Consider the following 27,047-nt stretch of genomic DNA (forward strand, 5'->3'; position numbering starts at 1 on the left):
GGCTCCTTGTGACATGAAAAAATTAAAGCCCAGAAAGCTAAAACAGGACTTCCATTTCCAGCCGTGTGACACAGTAACCTGAAAAGACCCCTTCTAGAAACACTTAGAATGCTATTTAATGGCAAATATCCATTTAAATGCATAAAATAAACTCACAAAGACATAAACACCTCAATTTGCAAATGGCTATCATCTATGACCCAGCAATTCCATGTCTAGGTTCATGACCTAGAACATGTTTTTCAAGTTCTTAGTGGAGAGGCAACATTGCGTCATGGAATCACTTTAGTAAACTGCAACCAGCACAGTTTTTGGTATGTGAAATAGACCAGACTAAACTGGATTATAACTGAATACAAAATAAGTGTGACTGTTATCTTCAGAAAATTTTATTCTGCATATATGTGTACACATACAGACACACAGAAATGGAGGTGTACTTGCGGGTTTTCCATTTAAAGTGTGTCTTTAACTGTAGGTGTAGACAAGACATTTTGAAAAATGTTATCTTAGCAAAGCTTTTGTATGTTTAGTAGAGGAAATGTACAAGAACACTCGTCAAAGCATTCTTTATAATGGTGCAAAATTAGAAGCAATCTAATATCAACAGGAGAAGGGATATACATATATAGAGAGAGTAGTCTGTTCATAAAAAATTATACCACATAGCAGTTAAAATGAGTAGAACCAGAGCTCTCTTGTTGAAATCTGATGCCAAATTTTTTTAAAACTAAGTTGCAGAATGGTCTATACAGTGTGCTTCCATTTACTTAGTTTTAAAACATGCAAAATGACAGAAACTGTTGTTGAAAGATACATGTATATTTAGCAGAAGTATGAAAATATGCAAATTCAGCCCATTTATCTCAAGTGGGAGGAAGGGAAATGGAATTAAGGAGGAATCCACAAATAACTAGGTTTGAAGCAAACTCATCAAAGTGTTAGGATTGCCTCAATCTCGATGATGGCACACACAGATTTGTTACTATATTCTCCCTATTTTTTGCTGACTAAAGAAATTTTTGTATGTCACAGGTACTCACTGATACCAGATGGCTGACTGGTAGAGTAATCTGGATGAAACCCAGGGCAGGATCCTGACTAATTCCCAATCCAGTCTTCTTTCCACATGGCTCCCAGTTTGTGATCTGTTTGTAAATGAAGGGTTTGCGTCACTTTGCATCTTGAGCTTAGTGATTTATTTTTACCTGGGAGATACTGTTCACCATAGGCCAGCAAGGCTGCATCTGCTTGGCCAGAAATAGCACAGAACACGCTCGCCTAGTGAGGCTGAGCTGTTGCTTCACAGTTTGTAACCTGGCTCTGTTTGCCAACTTCACTTGTGCATTGCAACAAAATGCTGAGCCACTGAAAGGTCGAGAGAGAAATGATCTAAATATGCACAAAGAATAAGCAAGAATAAAAGAGAGAAAGGCATGGAGGGAGAATTGGCTTGTGTGTGGTCACAGACAGTCATAGGAAGCAATCCAATTAAAGTCAGAATATTGCTGAGAAACCATAAAATGAACATGAATTTTATTCTAGATGAGGGGAATAACTTTCAATAGTAGCATTTTTATAGCCTTTAAACATAAACACACACTCTAATGGGAGGGAGCTAACTTTTTCTAGTGTGTCGTAAGACAAGCAAGACAAACAATACCTTTGCCATGACTGCAGAATCCTACGCAAGAGATTTATGGAGTTTTGGAAGAGTTCAGGGCAGTGGCTTTTACCATTGGCTCCTTTATACTCTTCAAGTTACATAAGAGGCTCTTCTTTCTCCTTTCTGAGCAGAACTTCCAGGTCAGCGTCACCTTCTCCCGTGGGTAAGCTGAGGCTTTCTGCTAGTGGCAGAGGTGCCACTGAGAAGATGACCCTAGAGTAGAGGGCCTGGAACATCACTGTCTGGAGTTGAGCAGGAAGCTGAGCGTGATTGTGCCTCTGCTACGTCTCACCCTGGAGTGCCTACCAGTTGCCGTGATCTATGAGCATAGTCTTTTCTAACTGATGAAGAAAATGCAGCTCTTTGACAGGATTCTTCACACTGTATCAAAAGCAAAGGCAGCAACAGCTGACATTCATTGGGCACTTGCTTTTCAACACTTGGCCTCAGTTACTCTTTTAGCACCTTCTCAGAATTGTACAATCACTAGCAGCCCCATATCACAGGTAAGAAAACTGGGATCCAGGAAGGTTAAGGATGCAGCCTCGGGTCATCCAGAGTAAATGGGAGAGCCAGGGTTTGGACCTGTTGATTCTAACAGCCCAGGCTTTTACGTGCCACACTGACCAGGAGGTGGCATTTGATTTAAGTGGAGGGATGCAGGGATGAGCGCACCCAGCACATATAGTGGCTGCAAGGAGGGATTATTCCCCTATTAGTGAAGATGAGGATGGTTTGCCAAAAATCAGAATCTTTCCTCAGAGCTCCTAACAACCTAGAATCTGCTTCAGGTCTCCCATGTATCCCCCCTACCTAAGTTATGGCTCAGTTCTGCTATGCACCTCCACCCCTCCAAGAACAAAAGTGGAGATGGACTTGGAAATGATAGCGGATAGAAGTCAGAAGGCTTAAATTTAAGTCCGGTATTGCTTAGTAACTAAATGGATTCATTTTGTTCATCTGTGAAATGAGAAAAAAAAAATGCCTCCTGTCCAGGATGGTGAGAGTCAAACCCGAGGGCGGCACAGACATCTTTGATTGAACTCATTGTGGATATGAGGTTTTTTCCTTTGTTCCTAAGTCAAAGCAGCACATTATAACAAAACGCTGTAAATGTCTATGAAAGACCCATGAGGATATCAAAGAACCTTCCTTGTGTAGTATGAGTATTACCCTTGTGTCTTGCCAATGGGATTTAGTCCCAGCATGTTCACTATGGATTCAGTGTGACCAAAGAAAAATGACAGTAAAATGTTCTTATGGTGAAAGGGTTATACCCAACTTTATTTCCATGGTGGCAGGTCAATCACTAAAATCCCACTCACTCAGAGCGAGTCTGCATGCAGCAAGCTGGTCTCTGCCTCCAGGCTTCTCTGTCCACACAGCCGTCCTCTGGGCCTCTCTGCATCACAGTTATCCCACACAGCCATCCTCTTGGCCTCTGTCCTTGGTGCTGCCACTACTCCAGCCTCTGCTCTGCTCTCCTGCAGCCTTGAACCCATGCCACCATGTCACCCAGACCACTGGGCGGAGCTCTTTATATAGAGTCAATAGCAACATATTGCCCACATGTGTGCAGTGAGATAGCCAACCAGGGCCAGGTGAGAATCCTGGCCACAGAAGCTTTCATTTTATTCACACTCCACCCCTCCAGGATTCTCTCAGTCTAGGTACCCTCAGTCCTCTGCAATGGTCCCTGTGCAAAGAAGCTGGAGTATTGTTCTCTAGCCTCTCCAGCAAAAAAGTTTTGTGGACACACAGGCTGATCTTGTTGCTCTGTCTCTGACCTCTACCTCTTTGGTCTTAATGGCTTTAATGCTGATCTGGTTTCAGTTGTTGCCATAGCTCCAGTAATATCCTATTTGGCTTCCCATCTAATTTCCTTCCATCTGCTCCTGCCCTTATTAAATCAACCCACATCTGGGTCCTCGTAACCTTCATGGGGCCCTTTAAATTCTTCTTGTGAATAGCAGACCTTATTTCTTTCCACGTTCTCACTGCTTCAGCCTCTCCTAAGTCTGCTACTGTATGTGTCACCTCACTTATGGGATGCCCTAAGTGAGGGACAAGAATGGCCACCAGAGACCCAAAGAAGGATGTGGGAGCCATTTGAAGCACAATATTTCTCATACCTGTAGTGAAAGTCTCTTAATCTGGGCCATGATTCTCTGGACTACAGATGGAATTTCTTATGTCTAGTTCCCGAAACACCTGTTGGAGCTCAGCATACATCTGCCATCTAGCAGGAGAGGATGGTAGATCACCCTGATTGGGCCACACAGCATGAAGTGCAGCCATAAGCCAATCAAGGAGGGAGTGACTCCCTGGGGTCTGTTGTGCATTTTGCAATCTCTGCCTCAAGGTAGGCAAGCCACCTCAGACCACATACCCACTGGGGGACAATCCACTGTCTTCCCATTCACAGGGGCAGCCTGCTGAAGCACCCCTCCCATAAGGGCAGCCTGTCTTTTCCCTTGGTCAACAATGAACCCTGCCGACTGTTGCCAATTGTCTTGTCAATGAGTTTCAGCCCCCGGCAAGTTTGCTATGGATTCAGTGTGACCAAAGAAAAATGACAGTAAAACATTCTTGGGTTAAAAGGGTTATACCCAACTTTATTTCCACGGTGGCAGGTCAACCACTAAAATGCCATTCACTCAGAGCGAGTCTGCATGTAGCAAGCCAGTCTCTGCCTCTGGGCCCCTCTGCCCACACAGCTGTCCTGCACAGCTGTCCTCTAGGCCTCTCTGTCCACAAAGCCATCCTCTGGGCCTCTCTGCCTGCACAGTTGTCCCAAACAGCCATCCTCTGGGCCTCTGTCCTCGGTGCTGCCACCGCTCCAGCCTCTGCTCTGCTCTCCTGCAGTCTTGCAGCCATGCCAACGTGTCGCCCAGATCACTGGGCAGAGCTCTTTATATAGAGTCAATAGCAATGTATTGCCCACATGTGTGCAGTGAGCTAGCCAACCAGGGCCAGGTGAGAATCTTTCATTTTATCCATACCTTGTTCAAGTCATTTTTCCATCTGTAAGAGGAGGGGTATTAGTCACCAAGGTCTCTTCCAGCTTTGATACTTATGATTTGTTTTATCCCAGATCTAGACGAACTGAATCCAGAGTTCCTAAGTGGGGACTTGAATGCCACCTTTCCCTTCTAAGGTGAACAACCACAGCTTCTAGGGTCCCACTGAATACACAGGACCCCAGAAGAAATTTAACAGCCCAAAGACAAAATTCCACTGGTTTTCACTGCCCCCAAGTTCAAGTGTTAGAAGAAAAAGAATGAGTTTCTCTACTGGAACAGGTGGATATCTGATTCAGCAGGCAACCTGCCAGAAGTGGAGATGGTGGCATTCCAACACTTTTGTTCTTGGCAATACCACACACATGGGGAATGCAAACAGGATGATCTTTGAGGGGACTTCTAGCCCTGTGATCTCGTGTGACTGCTTCACTGATAAGTACCACTTGAAAACGATGTCGGGTATGACCAGCCATGGCAGGCTGGGAGCCAGAGCTGAGGGCCTTCCCTGGCTCCTTGCCTCTCTGCATTGGTCTTTGAACAGGGAGACCCATCAAATGTGGCTGCTGTAATTTCATGCAGCGACTGCAGTGTGGTTCTGAAGCAGCTGTGCACCCGCTGAATGTTCTGCCAGTCCCTGCAGAATAGGGCTGACCCCATTCTGAGTGAAGCCAGCCCCTGGGGAGCCTAGGCACTGTGGCTGAGAGACACGGGTCCATTCTCAACAGGAGCGAGGACGTTCAGCCACTTTGATCACAGTGTATTAATAAATCCTTCCCCAGCCATCCGTCCCCTGGGCTCTGATGGCCTGAAGCCAACAATTGGAAAAGTCACCCATGAACATGTAGCCCTGTCAGCAGCCTCGGATCCATCACAACGCCTGGGAGCTGAGGGCTGGGACGGGGACAGCTAGATGAGCACAGAGGCCTCCCAGACCACATGGAGCAGACACCCAGTGACGGCTCCCTCTGTCTCCAGCAGGCCTGCTCCCTCCCGCCCAGGGCCTCTGCACTCACCCTGCACTCCCCAAGAGCTGGGAAGCTCAGGTCTCACACAGCTGCCTCCTTTCTGCAACTCGAGTTTCACTCCAAATCTCCCTTCCTTTGGCCTTCCATGCACACACCTGCCCACAACATTCTAGTGCAACATTCCATTTCATATTCCATATTGAAGTCTCATCATCTGAAGTGATTCTGTTCATTTATTTTTCCTCATTGTCTCTTCTCCCTTTAGAATGTTAACTTAACGAGAGCCAACAACTGCTCTGTCTTTTCCTATCTATCCCCAGAACCTAGAAATATACTCAGATCATGGGGGATCATTAATGATTAGTACAATTAATTGATTAGGTAATGAGTTGATAAATTCTATCTAGGATAGGTATGTACTGGCATAAAGGTTTCCATCTCTGTGCTCTGAGGCAGTAGTGAGATTTCAAGGCTCTGGGGTGGCTTTTGAATATCTCACCATTTCATGAGCCATCCCCTGTCCTCTCCCACATTAAAGATCTGAGAATCACTCTCTGGACCGTAGGGACTGGCTCCTGACATCTATATTTATACTACATAAGCTTTTCACTTAGGAATGACTTTGGTTGCAAGTAACAACAACCTATTAGAGTGTACTATGATTTCAACAAATAGGTTACCATTTTTCTGAAATAAGAACAAATCAGGAGGTGTTGGGTGAGTATCAGAGGGCAGCTCAATCAGAGAAGGACCTTGGCTCTTTCTCCTCTGTGCTCCCTATTCCTAGCATGCACTTCCATCTGGGCTTGTCACATCACAGTCACAAGATGGCTGTTGCACCACCAGACATCTTGTCTGAACTCCTGAGAAAAAGGGGTAAATCAAAGGAAAAAAGAACCATGCCACATGACTCTGTTGTTCCTTTTTACTGTAAAAACAAAAGTTTTTCCAGAATCCATATCCAGACATCTTCTATTTCTACCTCTGACACTAGTACTGGGTCACATGGCCAGCCTGCACCAATTACTGTCAAAGGGAAATGAGATTACTATGACTGGTTGAGACTCTGATAATTCATCCCCTAGGGCTAGACAAACGACCTATTTTCCTTGAGATCAAGGTATTATTGTCTCCTAAACAAATGGGTGTGTCCTAAGTAAATGGACTACAGTGCACATTTGACCCAAAATTGGAGCTGAGACTCAGAGACACAGAGTTAAATGCAGATCCCTTGAGCTGTCATGCTTCTGAACTTAAGATTTGACTGTTCAACTATTTATAATCCATCACAGGCTCAAATACCTTCTCAATATATTTTCTCTTTTTCTTAAGCCAGCTCAAGATAGTTTTCATTATCTAAGGGTCTTTGTCATAGGAGCATCTAACTACCAACACGGTAGATGGCCAATCAGCTGGGCTGCGGGGGTCAGACAGTCCACCCTCATCTCCCTTGGGAACGATGCAGCCCTCTATACCCAGCACTCTGCTCCACCAGAGTGACCCAAACACTTAGACATTATGTCATCAGCCTGACTGCCTCCTCCTCCTCCTCCTTCTCTTCACCTTCAGACAGAATTTGCTAAGATCTCAAGCACGCAGAGAGTACTAAGAGCCCACTTTGTGGGAATGGGAGGTCGTGGAATCACACCCACCTTGAGAGTGGAGGAACAGAACCACTGAAATGCAACATCATGTATCATGCCTTCAGATTGCCAGCCTAATACATTGTTCTTTTTTAAGCCATCTGATTATCCAGGCCACACATATGTACACACAGTCATCCACAGCCCCACAATTAACAAAGATCCTACTGAGTGAAAAGTCAGTCAGCCCAGCCCAGCCTACTATTTCATTCCTACAAATAGCCATAAGAAATATTTTGTGGGAGATTATAAGCACTGTCACTTAAGTATCTATTGGGTTATCTCTGCAGATTTCTTGCTTTATCATCTATGAACTTGATCTAAATTCTTTTTCAATGTGTATATCTCTTCAACTTATGCAAATTTTAGATAGGAGTTCTCAAAACGTGTGGCTTGCAACTTACAGGTTTTACATGAACACATGGTTCCATGATCAGATGACTTTGGAAACACCTGAGTACAGAAAGTTACATGGCTTCTTCATTGCAAGACATTGCAAAGCCTTCAGCATTCCAATGTGTGTGAGGGAAGGATATGGTATGTGGCATCTTCCAAATCTGTTTAACCACTGAATTTTTTTCCTTGGTGTATATTGCAAGGCTGGTAATATAAGAGATATGCTTTGGGAAACACTATGGCAGCAGGCACAGGGGGAAAATTCTACAAACTACCACCTCTTTTAAATATCAAGAGGCATATTCTGTGACTTGGTTATGCAGGCTATTCCCCAATTTATGCGGTGAAGGGCACTAGACAGTTAGGATTGCTCTTTAGTCCACACTGCCTGAGTTCTACATCACAAGTGCTGTCCTGGGTGAAAACTACATTGGTCTAGGAGGAGTGCTCTTGTGTTCTTGAGCTGATCATATTATTTCTCTGATCATCAGGTTTCTCTCCTTCAAACTGAGCCATGTGAGGCCATATGAGAATAGGAAGAATGTAGTCATTACCAAAGAGTCCAACACCCTATAATTTTTCTTCTGTTCTAACATTTAATCAAAGCAATTTTCATTAATGCAAGGGTGAGCAAGCCACACTGACCCTGCTGACATGGTACATGAACTGAAAACTTGCAGTTTTCAAAAGAACAAAAATTTATTTGTCCTGTTCAGATCTACCTTCTTTAAAAGACCACTTGGTATAACATAACAAAATTATCCTGTATACTAATGTGCAAGTGTTTCCCTAGGATATCTGGTATCAATTCAGCTGCTTCATAACCATTATATGCTTTATGCATCTCTACAATGATAAAATTATTTTAGGAGAATTAAATGCCAAGATTGGCAATGGTTCTGCCAAAGCGTCATCCATAGGACCTCTAGAAGGAAAGCTTGCTTCACGGGAGGTGCTTTTTGCAGGGACAGAGAGATCCACATCCAATAGGAAATAACTGGACAAACTTGTTTATCATCAGGTAATAATACAAACTTCAGTGTATGTAATAAGCCTAGGAGAATATCTCTAGCTCTGAAGTTCAACATTATCAGCCATGTAATAATAAAATGGTGTTGTTTATCTTTATCCCCAAGATGAACATATTCAGGCTATATTAATAAGAATCCTTACTCCCCTAAATTCACTTTGACTTTATATCTCCTAAATTGAATAATTTGGAATGTCTAAGAAAACTGGAGGTTCTAACCAGACCCCTGTATCCTACCTCTATGAAAAAGGAAATGGTCTTCTCTGTGGCCACAGGGCAAGAATATTAAAAGGCACATGGTGTAATAGGAAAAAAAAAAAAAAACCAAGGGCATCAGAAGAACAAGGTTTTAGTCAGTCCTCAGACAGGTGGTTTTAAATTGAATCGTGCCTCCCGATCCCCCAGTTCATATGTCAGAGTCCTAACCCCTAGTACCTTAGAATGTAACTTCATTTAAGATATAAGCCTTTACAGATACAATCAAGTGAAATGAGATCAGTAAGGTGGGCCCTAATCTGATATAACTGGTGTCATAAGAGGAAGTCTGGACACAGATATACACAGAGGGGAGATGATATGAACAGAAACAGGGAGTTCATTTACAAACCAAAAGAGAGACCTGGAGCCCTGCCAACACCTTGGATTTGGCCTTTCAGCCTTCAGAACTGGGAGTTGATGAACTTCTGTTGTTTAAGCCACTCAGTTTGTGTTACTTTGTTACATCCACTGATACAAGTGAGTTCTTGAGTAATTCTTCTAGTATCTGTGGGTTTCAGTTTCCTCATCTGTAATGTTTGGAGGTACAAGCCCTTTGCCATCATTTTTATCTCTAAAGGTTAATCATAATGATTAAGGTAGCTTCTCACCAATTCTCCGGAGATGTACATAGGCATCTTCTGAGAAAAGCTTTCCTATCTACAGATCAATGGATTATAGACAGGCTGAAACCATGTTTGATGATCCTATTTTATATTTCAGTAATATATATTTTATATATATATATATTTTATATTTCTAATTTATATTTATATTTAATTTATAATTATCCTAATTTATATTTTAGTAATGATTTTGGGAGGCAAACTAAGGAGGAAAGGAGGCTCAAGGTAACTCCTATGAAAGGCCACACACAAGTTTATATCTTTGAACAGAAAATTCATCATTTGGAAAAACTGGCTTAGAATAGATTCTAAAGGAGGTGCTGGGTGGAGCTCAGATGAAAAGATCAATACCAAATTGGTAAATTAGTAAACTTCATGACATGGGTCCCTGTGGCAGAACCTCTGAAAAGTAAACAATAAAAGCCAACATTTTGTGCTTTCTTCACCACCTATTTCTGGGCACTCTCTCTCTGTGTCACTCAAATGTTTGTCATGAAAGGAAACATGTTTCAGGCACAGCTACTGAACTTTTGAATGCTAATATTCTGTTCCTATTCAGTAATAAAACAGTTAATAATAATGACTTTTTGCAACATTTATCAACCGCTCACCAACATGTTATCTTGGTATAAATCCCAGGCTACTGATGTACCTTCAAAGCCTGGAACATATCATAATGGATAAGAACAGCATTTTGGCAACTGAAATAGCAATTCTAAATGCTATAAAATAGAACTGATGTCCTGGTTCCCCTTCTCTTTACCTCACTGAATGCATACTCTTCTGCCAAAGAAATATGAAGATAAGTATTCTATAGTATAATTTTATCATTGCTAAATGTGGTGACATTCTTAATTAGTAGTTAAATGGAAAACGGAAGTTCCATGGCTAGGATCCTCACCTGATCCTAATTTACTCACTGTGTACATGTAATGATGTAGTACTTAACCTACTGCACAGGTACATGCTTGCATACCCATTGGTGATAAACCATCGTTGCCTGTGTTGCTATAAAAAGAACTCCTGGTACTAAAGGCAAAGGAGAGCAGAGGCTGGAGCAGAGACAGAGCCTGGAGCAGAGGCAGCTCCTGAGATGGACTTGCTACTTGCAGACTGACCCAGAGGCGGATGAGATTCTAGCAAGAAATTCTGCCACCATGAGAACAAACCTTGGTATAAGTCCCTTTTTACCCTAAACATTCCATTGTCACTTTTCGGTCTCATTGAATCCAGAGTGAACTTGACCAGAGCAGGGAGTCCCCTCCAGCCTGGACCTACACTGGCTTAGCATCAACCATATTAAAACAAAACCCAACATACTTGACAAATAAATCTAGCATTTAAATGGACAGTGCTTGTATTAGTTAGGGTCCCAATATTATGTACCACTTAAATCAGGATAATTCAGAGGTTTATTTGCTATGGAACTTTTTAAAAAGGGAGTAATAAACCCACTGGGGATTTTGGGCAATAATTCAGGGTTAGGGGCTGAAACACTATTACCAACCCCTAAGCACAAGGGGATGAGGAGGAGGAGTGGTTGGCTGGACCTGGAAGGAGAGGAGACTGCCTTGAAAGGAGCAGTGGTATTCCATCTACGGCAGCCCAGAGCATCCTCACAAAGAGGGGGTGATAGGAATAAACACCCTGACCTCGCTCACCTCCCTTCCTTCAATTTCCTTCCAGGGCTCCCCAATGATCAAATCCAACCAGAGACAGAGGGTGGGATGCCCGTGGGTGTGGTCCATAAGGGTCAGCCTCTAAAGACGAGAGTGAGTGGATCTGGAGGGGCAACTGCATGGTATATTGCACAGTGCCTAACAATCCAAACACTTGTCAAGATAGTTATCAATCTTAGAAGAGCAGAAGCATGTCTGTTCTTGTTCACCATTTTATCCTCAGCTACATCACTCCAACACCAATCAGTTTTCCAATTCTCTGACAACAACTGGGTGGCTGATAATTCAACTCAGTTCTGACACTAACTATCCAGAGTTGGCACAGACCCCACAAGTTAATGGCTCAGTCCACAAAGTGGCCCCACTTTAGACACCACTTGCAAATGGGGTCCCCAGACAACCTGCACTTCTGCTCAGCTGATTACAAATATGGAAGTTCTTGCAACCCCAACTAAGATTCAGTAATTCACTGGAATTGATTCAAAGGCCTCAGAAAAGCTCTCTGCTTTCCACTGCTGTTCTATTATAAAGTATTCAACTCAGGAACAGCCAAATGGAAGAGATGAAGGCAAGGTACAGAGAGGTGGGGGTCAGGCAGAGCCTCCACACCTTCTCTTGAGTGTGCCACCCTGACTCACAGCACATCAACTACTTACCAACTGAAAACTTCTTAGACTCAATGTTTCAGAGTGTTTATGGAAGCTTCATTATGTAGGCTTGGTTTACTAAGTTACTGGCCATTGGTGATAGAACTCAGTCTCCAGCTCCTCTCTTCTCCGTGGAAGCTGGAGGTGGGGCTGATGGTTTTGACCATCTAAGAACATGGTTGGTTCCTCTGGCAACAGTCCCCACCTTAAAGCTTTTTAAGGACCTGTGTTTAGTCACCCCATTAGGATACAAAAGGTATTCCTAACACTCTGGAATTGCCAAGGATTTTAGGAGCTCTGAGCCAGGAAGTGGGACAAAGACAAATACATATTTTATCATGCCACACCTGCACATCGTACCACAGTGCCTGGCACAACCGAGGCACTCACACTTGCTGATAAAGGATGCGGTTTCAGTGGGCCACTCTGAAGTTCTTTCTCTTTCCTTCTTTCCTCTTTCCCTCCCTCCTTCCTTCTTTTCTCTTGAGAGATTACTGAATGTTTTAAGCCAAAGCTGTACATGGCTTTAAGAATCTCGTTCCTCTCTAGCTGGATAATCTAGAGAAGGCAAACCCTGACTGGCATCCAGAAACTCAGGGCATTTCACTCCTCCAACATCCCAGGCTCAGGCAGACTCAGAGAAGGAACATTTGCAAAGATTTCTCAGACATGGAACCTCAACCTCTGATTTACAGTCTGCTCTAGAATCCTCACAGGTTCATCCCTTCTTTTCACCTTTACAACCAACAGCTTCTGCTGCCTGAAACACATGTAGGAAGCCAGGTTGGACATTTGCTGGGGTGGTAGGATATTTCTGCTTATGTCATATATTGTACAACATGCCACCAAAAGCTCTTTTATTCTGGACAGTTTCCCACTGAGCTTAATCCCACTTTATGCTTTAAAATCCCAAGTAATCAGCATTTTATATATCATAGGAAAAACTGGATTTCTACCAGGAGAAAATTTGAAGTCAGGATGAGAAACATGCCCAATGTAGCAGGGCTGTTCTAAATCCATTAACAGAAAAAACAAAGGGAAAAACAAACATAGGTCTATTCTGGGCTCATATGCCTTGAAAATATGATATGAAATTCTAGTTTAAATGAAAGTTGAGGGAGGGGTGTTGACATTTTCTATCCTTTGGCAGAGCTGGCTATCAATCTGATGGGCTGCTAGGCTTCTCTACAGTAACAGTCTTCTAATCTTAACAAAAAGGAGCCACAGTCTAGGGCCAAGCTCTGAACGCAACCTAAACAGTTCCCCAAAGGCTTGATGAAGTCCCTTTGGCAACTCTTTTTAGCCCTGCTCACACAACCACACCTGCCTTCCTATGGATGTAGGGTACCCTTCAACCTGAGCAAAAAATGCCCAGTGAGCTTCTGAATCTCCTCACTGAGGGTCCCCTCTGGCCAGTGCATCCTCTGTGCATGTGACACCTCCTTGGATCAGCAGCACATATTGTCACTTAAGGCCCTGATTAGAAAATGCATCCAAGAACAGATTGTGATACACAGCTAGCAGAAGTTCACTAGAGACGGCGGATGCTGCAAAGAAATGCCTAAGGCAGCTCTTCCCAAGCCAGTCAATCATTCTAAATGACCTCGAGGGAGGGGTAGATGGGAACAACCAGTGGCTCTTTTGAAGGAGAGAGAGAGACTAGGTCCGTCCAAAGTGTACAGAATCCTATCTAGAGGTGGGACCTGGAGGGGTCCTTAAAGTCACCTCCCCAGCCCCATCCTACAGTGGAAAAGAGGCTAATTTCCCTTTTCCTATATCTCAACAATACTCACCTGGATTGGGTACATAGGAATTACATGAGGAACTTTTCAAAACATACACATACCAGACCTGTGTCCACCCTCCACCTCACCATTCTGACACACCCTAGTGGTAGCCACCTATACACTTTGCAAGGGTTCCCTAGGTCATTCTGACCCTCCCCAATTCCGCCTTACCCCCATTGAGACCCACTGAGCGCTAGTTCTCCAGTACCCTCAATTACTAGAAAGAAACGTATTTGGGTCACATATCTTAATTCTCTGCTGACACACCTTAATGGACTTAATGGAATTAAAATGCAACAATACACACTTGACTGAGATCAGAAATGCCTTCTAGGGGTTATCTACTTAAATTTTACATGGGTATCACCTTTTGGAAATTCATTTTCTATCATCTATTACATTACCCAACATGCATTACATGAACCCTTCACAAAATTCGATATCTGACAAGAGATGGTTGGTCTGGGTGCTGGGGTCAGTGGGACCCCCTCTGCGCTGCCTGGTGGAGCCAATGATGTCTGGCACCAGATAGGATTGCCAGGCACCCCTCCTGCCAGGTTCCCTATATGAAAAAATGGATGACACAGTTCAGTTCACAGTTCCTGAACCTTTACGCTGTGTTTGCCAGTGTGTGATGTTTTATCTCATTTGTCATGATCAAACCCCAGAGAATAAGCCTACTATCTAATTAAAGGCAAACTGTATGCAACTGAAACTTAGGGGATATTTTACCTCCATGTACATACGGCATTAGCATAGCAGAGGGAAATTAAAGGCACCTTTTACATTTAAGCTGACGATACATTTAGTACAGTCTGCCCTTTACTATCTATTTACCTAAACTGTTTATGATTTTTAAAGTTTCTTAGACAAGATTTTTTATTTGATGGGAAAGAGCACTAAGTTTCCTATCACTGGCTGTACATTTAAAGAAGTGCTGTATTCAAACAACCAAAATCATGAAGTCATACTGCTATTTTCTCAAGGACAAGGTCAAAGCATTTATTATAATTAAGCAAGAAAGAAGGTAGAAAGAACAGCTTGTTTGTAAAAACAATCCCTCTCCTTAGTGGGACAGACAGTTGGCTGGAGACACATCAGAATCACCTGGACAGATTTTAATGTCTCCAGGGTCAGACCACACATCAAATTAAATCAGAATCTCAGATAGTACCCAGGCATTGGAAATTCTTTTAAATAAATGTTTTAAATTTTAGAACAGTTTTAGATTTATGGAAAAAACTGCAGAGACTACAAAGATTTCCCACGTACCCCATACCCAGTGTCCCCTATTACTGACATCTCTTATTAGTATGGTGCATTTGTTACAATATTGGTAACGTTACTATTAACTAAAGCCCATACACTTTTTTATATTTCCTCAGTTTTCCCCTAATTTCCTTTTAGCACCCCAAGATGCCACCAAGCATGGCCCAGGACATTCAGTCATCACGGCTCCTTGATGCCGGGCTTCTTGTTCAAGGAGCCGAGCAATGAACTTCAAGAGGACAGAGCTCCTGGCTCAGGCCAGGAGAGGACAAGAGAGCCCCAGGGTGGTGCGTTGTCTAGGGGTTTTATAGGCAGTTGAGAGACAAAGGGCTAGGGATGTACACCTGCTAAGTGATCCCAAAAACCTTTGAAGAAACATTAAGTTTCTAATTAGTCTTCCTGGTTATTTAAGAATTTTACTGCTCTGATTTCCTTCCAGGATAGCAACTTCTTGGTCTGGAGCATGTCACGCAAGGCTGCCTGCTTTGCTCCCAAGGTGGGCTGAGTTACTGTCTGTTTGTTAAGAAACTTGCTTTTTAACAATTGGGTTTTAAGATGGAATCCTTCCTGTTTTTACTATGTTGTTTTGGGCTTGCTTGCTACATTGCCCAAGTCGCAACAAATCATTTGTTTAGGGCTAGAGGAAGAAAAGTAGCACTTGGCTAAATTAGAAAAATAAACTGGGCCCCCAGCAGGCCAAAGCAAATCTCCTAATGGATTACCTTGTTTTTTTTTCCAGAGGCCCTCACCCTACTCTAAGCCCACGGTCCCCTTCTCATCCTGAGGCTCTTTTTTCTCTGTACCCGTTTCACAGACTTCCCTTGTTTTTGATAACCTTGATGATTTTGAGGGGTACTGGTCAGGTGTTTTTGTAGAATGACCCTCAACTGGGATTTGTGTGATGTTTTTCTCAGGATTAGACTGGGGTTATTTGCTCTTGGGAAGACCACATTCTCATCACATCAGATTTAAGGGTACAGGTATCAACAAGATTTATCAATAATCATTTCACTGAGATACTGTTTCGTTTTTCCAGTATAAAGTTACTCTCTCTTCCCTGTTCAAACTGTGCTCTTGTGGGACCCCTGGAAGGTTAGCATGACCCCTGCCTCCATTTTGTGTCCACCATCTTGAATAGCTGTGTCCCCTACATGACCCCTGCCTCCATTTTGTGTCTTCCATTTTGAATAACTATGTCCCTCCATTTTGTTTTGTGTCCCCCATTTTGAGTTTCCTGCTCAAGCCACACCCATTCCCACAGAAACCTTGCCCAGCAACCCTCCTCAGCCAATCAGCTAAGGTCACAATAAACCACCCCTCTTGGAAAGCCCCTACCTGTTTTTTGCTACAGTGTAAGAGCAAAAAGGGAATTTTGTTCAGGGTCTCAGACCAAGTCCTGTGTTTTTGGGCTGCTGGGACCCTAGTTCAAACTAGCAATAAAGACCTATTTTGCTCTTACATCTCCCGACTGAGGCTGGTGACTGCGGCTCCACACGGGGGACTCAAGGAAACGGGGCATAACACTCTTTCGAAGGAAGTCACTGTCTTGCCAATGGGCTTCAGCCCCAGGCAAGTTCACGATGGATTCAGTGGGACCAAAGGAACTTTATTTCCAGGTGGCAGGACAGTCACTAGAATCCTGTTCACTCAGAGTGAGTCTGCAGGCAGCAGGCCGGTCTCTGCCTCTGGGCCTCTCTGCCCGCACAGCCAACCTCTAGGTCTCTGTCCTCAGCACTGCCACCACTCCAGCCTCTGCTCTGCTCTCCTGCAGCCTTCCAGCCATGCCACTGTGTCACCCAGAGCACTAGGCAGGGCTCTTTATATAGAGTCAATAACAACGAATTGCCCACATTTGTGTAGTGAGCTAGCCAACCAGGGCCAGGTGAGAATCCTGGCCACAGGAACCTTCACTTTATCCACAGTCAGTATGTTCAACCCTTAAGGAGTGAGCAGTTGTATTCCACTTCCTTTATAGTATCTACATAAAATTCTTAGAATTCTTTGGTACAGGAATTTTTCCTATTTTCCTCCATGTATTTATTTATTCATGTAAGTATGGGCTCATTTATTTATTTTCTACTTTGGGCTTCAGTCCAATACTACTTTATTTTGCACCTCAAATGTTCCAGCTTTGGCCATTGGGAGCTCTTTAAGTTGGCTTTGTGTCCCTTTGACATGCCCCCATCATGATGGTGGTGGTGGTGTGTTTCAAGCACTTTCTTACTTTTGGCACTATAAGAGGCTCCATGTTCATCTTGTACATTTCCTACCCTAGTTCTAGAACCAGCCATTTATCCACATTCTGGTGCCCTTTGTTGGAGAATGATATTAGAAATGTAGATCTGGGTTCTAGGTGTGCTCATTGCTTTGGGAATTACATTGCTTCTAGGCCCTCTCAGTTGACAGAACAAGGAAATACATGTGTATATGTACTAACCCAGGTATATACACACATCTTTAAGTAATTCCATATGTAGCCATCTGTGTCTATATTAAACTACCATGAGTCCGTGTTGATTCTAATGAGGGAGTCACAACTCTAACTCCAATTACCACATCAATGATTCCAGCCTCTTCTTGCTTATCTGTAACCCCCACTTCACCAGTGAGAAACGTGGCTCCCACCAATATCCATGGGTTTACTTAATTGTTGAATTCCATTATGCACGTATAGCGGTATTAGAATTGTTAACTGTACCCCATCGGAAACAACTGCTTATGTACAGTCCCTTTTGCCTTTAGTTTTACAGATTCTACTCATTTCCAAGGTTACTTAGATCAGCAACTATTTTCCTTAACACTCTTTAGTGAGGTTGGTTAATACACTTGTAATATAGTTACATAATTCTGCATTTCATCCCAGGATTCCTGACCTATTAAATGATTTTTATTTATTTACATACATTAAATTTCACTCTTTGCCCTATAAAGTTCTATGGGTTTTGACAAATGCATATAATGAATTTACCATTACAGTTATCATACAGAACAGTTTCACTGTCTTAAATAATCTCTTGTGTGCTTCACTTACTCAACCCTTTTCCCTGAGCCCCTGGAAACCACTGATCTACCATCTCTATATTTTGCCTTGTCCAGAATGTTACATAATTTGAATCACATAATATGTGGCTTTTTCACTTAGCGACTTGCATTTAAAATTCATTCATGTCTTTTTCTGGCTTGATTGCTCATTTCTGTTATTGATGAATAATATTCCATTGTATAGGTGTACCAGAGTTTATTTATCCATTCACCTGTTGAAGGACACCTTGGTTGCTTGCTTCCAGTTTGGGGAATTATGAATAAAGTTGCTATAATGTTCACATGCACTTTTTTTGTGTGGTGATAAGTTTTCAGATCAGTAAATATGTTGTAATTCGATCACTGGATGGTATTATAATTCTTCATCTAGCTTTTTTAAGAAACTGCTAAATTGTATTCCAAAGAGTGTCTACTATTTTGCTTTCCCACCAAAAATGAGAGATTTTCTTGTTGTCCCAATCCCTATAAGCAATTAATGGCATTTTTAGAAATTTTAGCCATTTTAATAGTGATGGAGCATTACCTCATTACATCTGTAATTTGCAATCCCCAAATGGCAAATGATGTAGAGTATCCCCTCACATGCTAATTTTCCATCTGTATATCTTTAGTGAAGTGTATGTTCAGATCTTTTGACCATTTTAAAATTTGATTGTTTTCTAATTGGTTAGTTTTAAGAGTTCTGTGTATATATTTTGTCCTTTATTCTCCTAACAGTGTCTTTCACAGTTTTTAATTTTTAATAAAGTCCAATTTATCAATTTTTTAATTTAATACATCATGTTTTGGATTCTATATTCAAAAACTCATCAACAAATCCAAGTTCACATAGCTTTTTTCTCCTATGTTTTATTCTAACAGTCTTCTAGTTTTGTGTATTGCACTTAGGTCTATGATCCATTTTCAGTTAATTTTTGTAGAAGTATAAGTTCTGGGTCTAGGTTAATTTTTTTTTTTTGTACATATGTACTTCTCATTTTTCCAGCATCTTTTGTTGAAAGGCTTATTCTTTCTCCCTTGTCTTCGCTCCTTTTCCAAAGATCAGTTGATTATTTTTGTGTGGGACTCTTTCTGAGCTCTCTACTCTGTTTCATGCATTTATATATCTAGCCTTTCACCAATGAACAGTTTTGATTACTAAAGCTTTACTGTAAGTGCTCAAATTGGGTAGTGTGACTCTCCCAACTTTGTTCTTTTTCAGTATTGTGTTGGGTTTGCTATATTTTTAAAGCTCCCCACATGATTCCAATGGTAGCCGAGGGTAAGAATCCTAGTCTTGGAGGCAGCTGGGATGAGAAGCAAGAACATGGATTCTAAAGTCAAGCAGCCTTTGTTCAGATTCTTGGGCTATAGGCAGGCCATTTGAAATCTTGGGGCTTTAGTTTCCTATTTAGGATATGAGAGATTAAAATGCTGACTGACTCCAAACCTTGAAAGACCCCAGCATAGGGAAGAACAGAGCAACTGAGCAGTCAAGATGAGTTCCCTTTTCTCCACTTTGAATACTTTCTGAACCATTTTCTTAGTGTAATCTTTAATCACTTCATTACAAAGATAATGAAGGACTGGCACAATTATTATTACGAAGTATCTCCCAATAGATGCACAAACATGTAGAATGGGTTATAATCCAGTTTTGCTACTTGGAATTAGGTTGCCTAGGTGAAAGAAATAAGCCAGTTTGACAATTTTTTTTGAAATATATGATACATATTGAGCCCAAGGGGAATTATTATTGGTCTATTTTTTAATGATTTGGGGAAGGGTTGAGAATTAACTGACTGTATTGAAACAATAATGAGAGTGAGCAAATAGCATAAAGGATTAAAAAAAAAACATGAAGAAAGTGCTATGTTTTTCTAAATAAAGCAAACAGGGAAATGACCAGGAAGGATGTTTTCTTTGAAGTGTTGAAGTGACAGATCTTTCTATGACTATAGCTTTGTCCTTTTTAAAATTTGGACTATTGCTTTGGTCCACATTTCCCTAAGAGAGATTATTAGGGAAACTATACAAGCCGTTGAAAGATTTTGGTATGAGTGTCTTCTTGTTGTCCAAAAACCCATCCTTCATTCTACAGAGTAAAAAATACAAGCAAGCAAACAAAAACAATAAAAATTAGAAAAGGTGAAAAGAGAGAAAAACAAAAGAACTGCATTTATCAAGTGTTTTTATGCTCCAGGCATGCTAGGAACTATACACATTTTAATTATTTAATCCTTGTGACAAATTTAATACCATTCTCACTTTATAGATGAGAACTGAAGTCTCAGAAAAGTCAAGTAATGGGCCACAGAGCATACAGTTCACACAGCAGAGCCCGGAAGCCAGTGTGCCTCAAAAACCCAGCAGTACCGTCCCATCTCAAAAAGCAGTGTACCCTAATGCTCTGACTATAATTTCTGTAAAAGAGAAAGGGCATGGGAACATTTTAAATCCCCAAATATAGCCCCAAAGTGCCTTTATATTTTATCAACCAAATCCTAAATTCTGCTGGTTTTCTTGCATGGATAACCTAAGAATTCAGGTACTGCCTCCTCTCGCAGTTCTGAAAAGGAAAGAAATCTTTCATTTCTTGCAGGACACAGACAAGCACAGACAGTAACCCTTCTCCAGCATCTTCCCAGGAGTCATTAGTGGATTCTGAGCCCTCCATTCCTGCTTTCAAAAGATCTGCCAGCCCAGCAGAGTAGCAATAATGAGACACAGTCATTGCATAACAGATGCTGGTGACTCAAGGAGGGGAGTGGGGGGCATGTCTAGCTGTGCTTCTCTCTTTTGCTGCAAACATTAAGCACCACCAAGCTTCTCATGGTAAAACTGACAAGATTCACAGGAAGGAAAATGTCAGGGGGTCAGACACAGCCATGGACAGAAGCCACTGTGGAACCCAATTAAAAGTTGGTATTCTCCAGCTTCCCTTGTGACAGGTATTTTTGTACACATTCCCCCCTCATTTCCCTGAAGGGTGATGAGACATAAATCAACAGAGTGGAAGACACTGCTCTGAGAAAAGATCTGTCACAGAATTATAGTAATGAGTGCACGGCAATTTAGGAGTAATTAAATGTACTGAGAGAAAACAACCCTCTGTCATGTAAAGTAGGAGATGGGGAAATGATGACTTGAATTTTAGAGATTTTATTTATAAGAGAGACATACGGTTATTCCTCACACTCCTGCTGGGAATCCCAGGTGAGGTGTTTTGAAAGCCACTTGTCTAGAGTCTGACCCTCCATTTTGCAAGTCCAGAAATTCAATTCCGTCCACTTACTCAGAGCTACTCAGGTTCTCCAAGACTTCCATGCTCACTGACTTGTAAGATCCTAAAACCCAAACCAGAATGCCAAGGGGTGGTTTGTTTGTTTGTTTTTCATTTATAGCATTTTTGTTTTTTTTAACTTAGAACAGTGCACAAAATTTCCTATTAGTTGTAATACTGATATCAGGGAACCCTCCCGTATCAGTTAACCATTGCTGTGTAACAACCATGCCAAAACTCAGAGACTTAAAACAACAAGAATTTGTTTTTGCTCACACATCTGCCGACCTGGGCCAAGCTCAGCTGATCTCCTCGGGCCTCTCGTGGACACTTGTGGTTAGCTGGGAGTTGGGCCACAGGCAGGCTGATCTAAGACAACCTCAGGCAATATGAGGAAATGGGCTTTGTTCTTCATCACTGAGGAAGTCGGCCTGAGTGTGTTCTCGGGGTGGCTGCGCAAGGTTCAGAGAGAGAGTGTTCAAGGCCTCCCAGACCCAGGCTCAGTATTGGCTCACCACCATTTCCACCACATTCTACTGGCCGCAAAGTATCACCAAGCCCAGATTCAAGAGGTTGAGAAACAGTCTCCACCTATTGACGGGACACATTACGAAGTCACACACAGGATACAGAAAAGGAAATAATTACAGCTATTTTAGCATCAATCTTCTACACTTCCCTTTCTCAGGCTCTTGGAAACAGCTAATAAGCAGAGGTCAATTGACAGATACAAAGCCAAATATAATCGGCCAGCACTCGTGGGTTATTTCAATCAGGCTTCAAAAGAGCTTGATGAACTGTACCCGTTCCACACCCAGAACATACCAAAACACCAGGTTGTCGCTTTTCCTCTCCTGCCCCGTCCCACACACACCAGCTGTCCATCTGGAGACTTCCTCTCCGAGTGGATTCCTTCTGCAGACGCCAGCCACCAAACCCTCCCACTATGCATTGTTCTTTGCTGGTTTCACTGTTATGGTGACACCTGCTCCCACATAATAAATTTAGTTTCTGTAGTCTCAACAATAATTACTATGTTCAGTTTTTTTTCAATAAAAATTTCATTGCTGCTGAAGTTGTTTCTGGAAGAGATAAAGGAAAATATCCTTTCTTCATCTCCCACTCCCTCCTCAGGGAATACGGCGATGGCAGTCCTGCAGCCTGGAAGGGGAATCCTTTTCTTTTTCCTTTCATTAGCTGTTGCTCAAATGACCAGGAATCTCTGGCCCTGTGGTTCATAATCAAGGGGAAGTGCGCAAAAATCTGTGGGCTACAGGTGTACTGTGCACATAGGAACAGTTCCCAAACAATTCTGCAACTGAACCCGAGTTATTTTACAGAAATTCAAGGATTCCATACCCTGTTAGAATAAATTAGCATTTACATATCAACATGGCTTGGATTGAGTCTTTCTGTGGAAACTAGTTTTCTAGGTCACTCCTCCATTACACAGTGCCCTCCTTATGAAAGCCCAAGGGAAAGTTTTTCTCTGATCTCAGAATGGAAAATGGTTGGGCTGCTTCTTAGTACATGGAGTAGTTTCTGTGGTCATTGCTATTGTAAATATTGTAGATCATGTGTGTGAGGATATTTCCTTCTGTGAGCAACTTAGTGCTTAATCTAAGCCCTGTCTCAAGCAATCTATATACCTTCTGGTGTGAATTTCAGATATTAACCTCACACCTGATTTTGCCTTATCAATACTTCCTAGTTTTATGTACTCTCTCTTCTGCTTTCCTCATTCAACTATTTTTATGTTTATTTTGTTCTACTTAAGATACTTATTTAAGTAGACGTAAATGTCTTTTACAGCCTCAGACACTAAATAAGCAAATAAATAAATGCCATTTCTCAAAGAAACACTATAGCTTAATATTTTTTGAATACTTTTAAGAAGATTCTTCACTTCCCTAATGGGAATTAATGATTCCCATTAATGTTTAATTATTGTCTAAAGCTGTGCTGTCCAATATAGTTCCTAGCCACATGTAGTTATCTTAAATTAAAATTAAAAATTCAGTTCCTCATTATTCAAAAAAGATATATGCTCTATATTCAAAAAGATAAAACTCTATGTTTATTGCTACATTATTTACAATAGCCAAGGTATGGAAGCAACCTCAGTGTCCATCAATAAGTTAATGGATGAAGATGTGGTACATATACACAATGGAATATTATTTGGCCACAGAAAAGAAATCCTGATCTTTGTGATAACATGGATGGACCTAGAGGATATTATGCTAAGTGACATAAGCCAGGCAGAGAAAGATGAATACCGTATGATTTCACTATATGTAGAATCTAAAAAAAATAAAAATGAATAAAACAGAAATAGTCTCGACACTGAGAAGGGACGTTACCATGGGGGAGGGGTTGGGTGGGATAGGTAAAACAGGTAAACAGATAAAGATGCACAAAATCTCAATCATAAATTATCAAGTGGATGAAAGTACATACAGAATATAGTCAATAACATATGTAACATCTTTCTGTGTTGACAGTAACTACACTAGTTGGGGTGAGGATTTAATAATGTAGATAACTGTCATATCACTGTTGTATACTTGCAACCAATATAAAATTGTATATCAACTATACTTCAATTTTAAAAAAACAAAAAATTCAGTTCCTCATTTGCATTTAGCATATTTCAAGTGCACAGTAGCTGCATGCGGCTAGTGACTACCATACCAAAAAGTGCAAATACTATTTCCATCTCTGCAGAATGTTCTATTGGATATACCTGTCAAGTAATCTGTTGTTGTCCTGTGTGGACGTGTGTCACATGTCATTTGAATCATTCCCTGTTCCTATATCTCAAAGATATTTTCAAGAAGAAAAGGTAATGCTCAGATTTCATCTAGCAGACTGAACACAAATGTACAATACATTGAGGTATTCCAGCTGGTTGCTTACATGTCTGTTGTTTACATGTCACTGTTCAGTAAACAGTGCTGTGTATAAAAACAATAATCTTTATTTTTATCTATTTTGATGGAACTCTTCTTCTGATTTCAAATACTGATGAGTTAATCATAAGTCTCAGTGGTTCATCATCATCTTTGGTCTGAGAAGACCCTTCTCATTTTCTTTCTTTTTTACCATTAATCCCACTGCTATTCCACTTGTCCCAAAGCAACCATTTCAATGTACTTGATGCATGCCTTTTGTTAGCATGCGTTCTTATAAAACACAGAGTTTTATATGCATGGATCTTAAAAATATGCAAATTATTGTTATAAACCTCAATCTGTTTATTTTTCTATTCAGCACTGTGTTTTTAAGATGTATATATTTTGCTGTGGGTGTGTCTCGTCTGTTATTTATCTCTGCTAAATGGCATGAACATATAGCATTTTGCCCCTCCAGCCCCCAAACTACCTCTGCCCGCTGGCCCCCAACACAAATATGTTGTGAAGACAATCCTTATGCAAAGGGTGTACACTTTTGGGAATGAAAAACATTCTATTAATTTCTACCAGGAAATCAGATGTACACTATAATTGTCCCAGGCCAGCTGAAATGCCTCGGCACCTTATTCACAAAGGACCCTTAGGAACTCTGCGAATTCCTTCTTGATGTGTACCCAGGAGTGGATTTGCTGGGTCAGGAAGCACATAGACCTAACATGCAACACCAGAGTCCTCTGCAGACTTTCTACCCCAGTTTACATACCCATCATTAGTGTATTAGGGTTCCATGATTCCACATCACCACCACCATGTGTCATTATCTTAATTTTACCAGTCTACTACATGCAAAGAGATAACTCCTTGTTAATTTATGGCACATTTTTCTATTAACTAAGGAGTTTGAGCATGTATTCTTATAGTCTTGTTAGTCTTTGGTATCTTCCCTTTCTGTGAATTTTGACTCTCAGTCCTTGCCCATTTTCCACTGGGGTACCTGTCTTTTCAATTTGCAGAAGATAGAAATTTTTCTAAAGTGTGACACATTGCTTTGTCATCCTAAACCGAATAACCAGCATGACTACCCCTTCTTGCAGAGTTAGGGGCACATGATGATGAGTATAAGTAACAATGCTGGTGTTATAAGATGCTATAGAACCTATATTAAATGGGTACAAATCAATTGTCATGGACTGAATTGTCCCCCCAAAATTCCTATGTTGAAGCCCTAGCCCCTAATGTATTTGGAGACGTGGCCTTTAAGGTAATTAAGGTTAAATGAGGTCAAAAGTGTGGAGTCCTGATCCACTACAGCTTCTTTCCTTATAAGGAGAGACAGAGCAAGTAGGTGTGCACACAGAAAAAAACGCCATGTGAGAACCCAGGAGAGAGGCCTTGGTAGAAACTAAACCTGCCAATACCTTGATCCCCAACATCTAGCCTCCAGAGTGTGAGGAGATAATTTTTATTCCCTAAGCCACCCAGTCTGTGGTTTATTGTCACGGCAGCCCTGGCGGCCTACTACACCAACCAACACCCAGGGAACATGTTCACATTCGGTCATGTGCATCTTTCTCTTAAGATAAAATGAAAGATGCCCAGCTGCAGCATACGTGAGTCAGTGTAAACTTGTTATCTTTTCAAAAATCATTTACTGAACCAAGAGCAAAAGCAGCCCTATTCTAAGTAACTTCCTCAGACCCCAGCAAATCTCTAATCTCTCTTTTTTTTGCATTGCAGCCACCAGTGTCACCTGTCTTAGCAGTATCTTCCGAAGCAGCACAAACAATAGATCGCGGGTGCTGCCAGCCAGCTCTTCCCCTCTCTTTATATACCCCCACTAGGACCTGCTTGCCGTAGCTCCCTGAACACCAGGCTGCGGCACTCTGCAGAGCCAAGCTTACCTTGCGGGATCCCTTCTGCCAGGCTTCAATCTCCAAGTTACCCAACCTTCCAGAGAACCCCTTCGAGTTCCTAATGAATGTCCTGTGACCCTACAGAAGCTAACAGGACTTGGCCTAACTCTTCACTATGTGGTGCCCATCTCCACCACTGCCTTCACCACCCTCGCCCCTCAGTGGAGGGCTGGCCTCTGGTCCTAAAGGGGGTTACACTCCCTCAAACTTCAGTTTATCTCAATGACTACTGTCATATTGCTTTATCCTTTTTTTCTCTCTTTCTGTCATTGTATTTTTTTCCTGTTATTATACTATCTACTACTTATAACCTTTGTGTCTACTCTGTTTCTCTATCTGCCACTCTCATTCATATATTCTTACTTTTCATTTTCTCTTTGATCGCCATCCCCTACTGCTTTTCTCATGCTCCCTGGCTTTGGGCTGAACTGAGCACCCATCCATTCTTGTTCTGGCCTTACAGAGATGCTCTCCGTCCACCGCCACTTAGGATTCAGGGAGAGAAACCCCCTGAAATCACCTGGTAAGTTGAGTGTGTACATGCACACCTGCACCTGCACACACATGTGCATTTTTCTGGGGCAAGGACTGTGGCAGATCCTAGGGACTGTCTACCCTCAAACTATCCCTAATTCCCTGGGCCCCTGACTTCCTTAGCTAGAGAGGCTGAAAAGCTAAAATTTCCAAATTCCCAACTTCCCTTATTTGACTAGTGAGGGGAAAAAAATCCTTTCTTGAATAAAAAACAGAGCCTAACTAGGAGAAAACTCTTTGCCCTTCATTCTTTTCCATCATTCCTGCCTGGGATGTAGCTGTAAAGCATAGAGGTACAGCAGCCATCTTGCAAACATAAGGCTGCAAGCCTGAGGATGAAGGCCCGCACTTTAGGTGACAGGGCACAAAGTTAAAAGGAGCTCCCATCCCTGAGG

General features: G+C 41.9%; 2 long non-coding RNA genes across 5 annotated transcripts in view; both read right to left on the reverse strand.

Moving 5' to 3' along the window:
* The window catches only part of LOC130682984 (uncharacterized), a 57,425-nt gene extending 56,262 nt beyond the window's left edge, over nucleotides 1–1,163 (reverse strand). For all 4 annotated transcript variants that reach the window (XR_008996511.1, XR_008996510.1, XR_008996513.1 and 1 more), the window contains exon 1: nucleotides 1,044–1,163. This is a non-coding gene — a long non-coding RNA (uncharacterized LOC130682984). The remainder of the gene's footprint in view (nucleotides 1–1,043) is intronic.
* Nucleotides 1,164–1,637: 474 nt separating this feature from the next.
* The window catches only part of LOC130682985 (uncharacterized), an 88,549-nt gene continuing 63,139 nt past the window's right edge, over nucleotides 1,638–27,047 (reverse strand). Inside the window, exon 5 of the long non-coding RNA XR_008996514.1 lies at nucleotides 1,638–2,047. This is a non-coding gene — a long non-coding RNA (uncharacterized LOC130682985). The remainder of the gene's footprint in view (nucleotides 2,048–27,047) is intronic.

Source organism: Manis pentadactyla, chromosome 3, assembly GCF_030020395.1.
Source record: "Manis pentadactyla isolate mManPen7 chromosome 3, mManPen7.hap1, whole genome shotgun sequence".
NCBI classification, from domain to species: Eukaryota; Metazoa; Chordata; class Mammalia; order Pholidota; family Manidae; genus Manis; species Manis pentadactyla.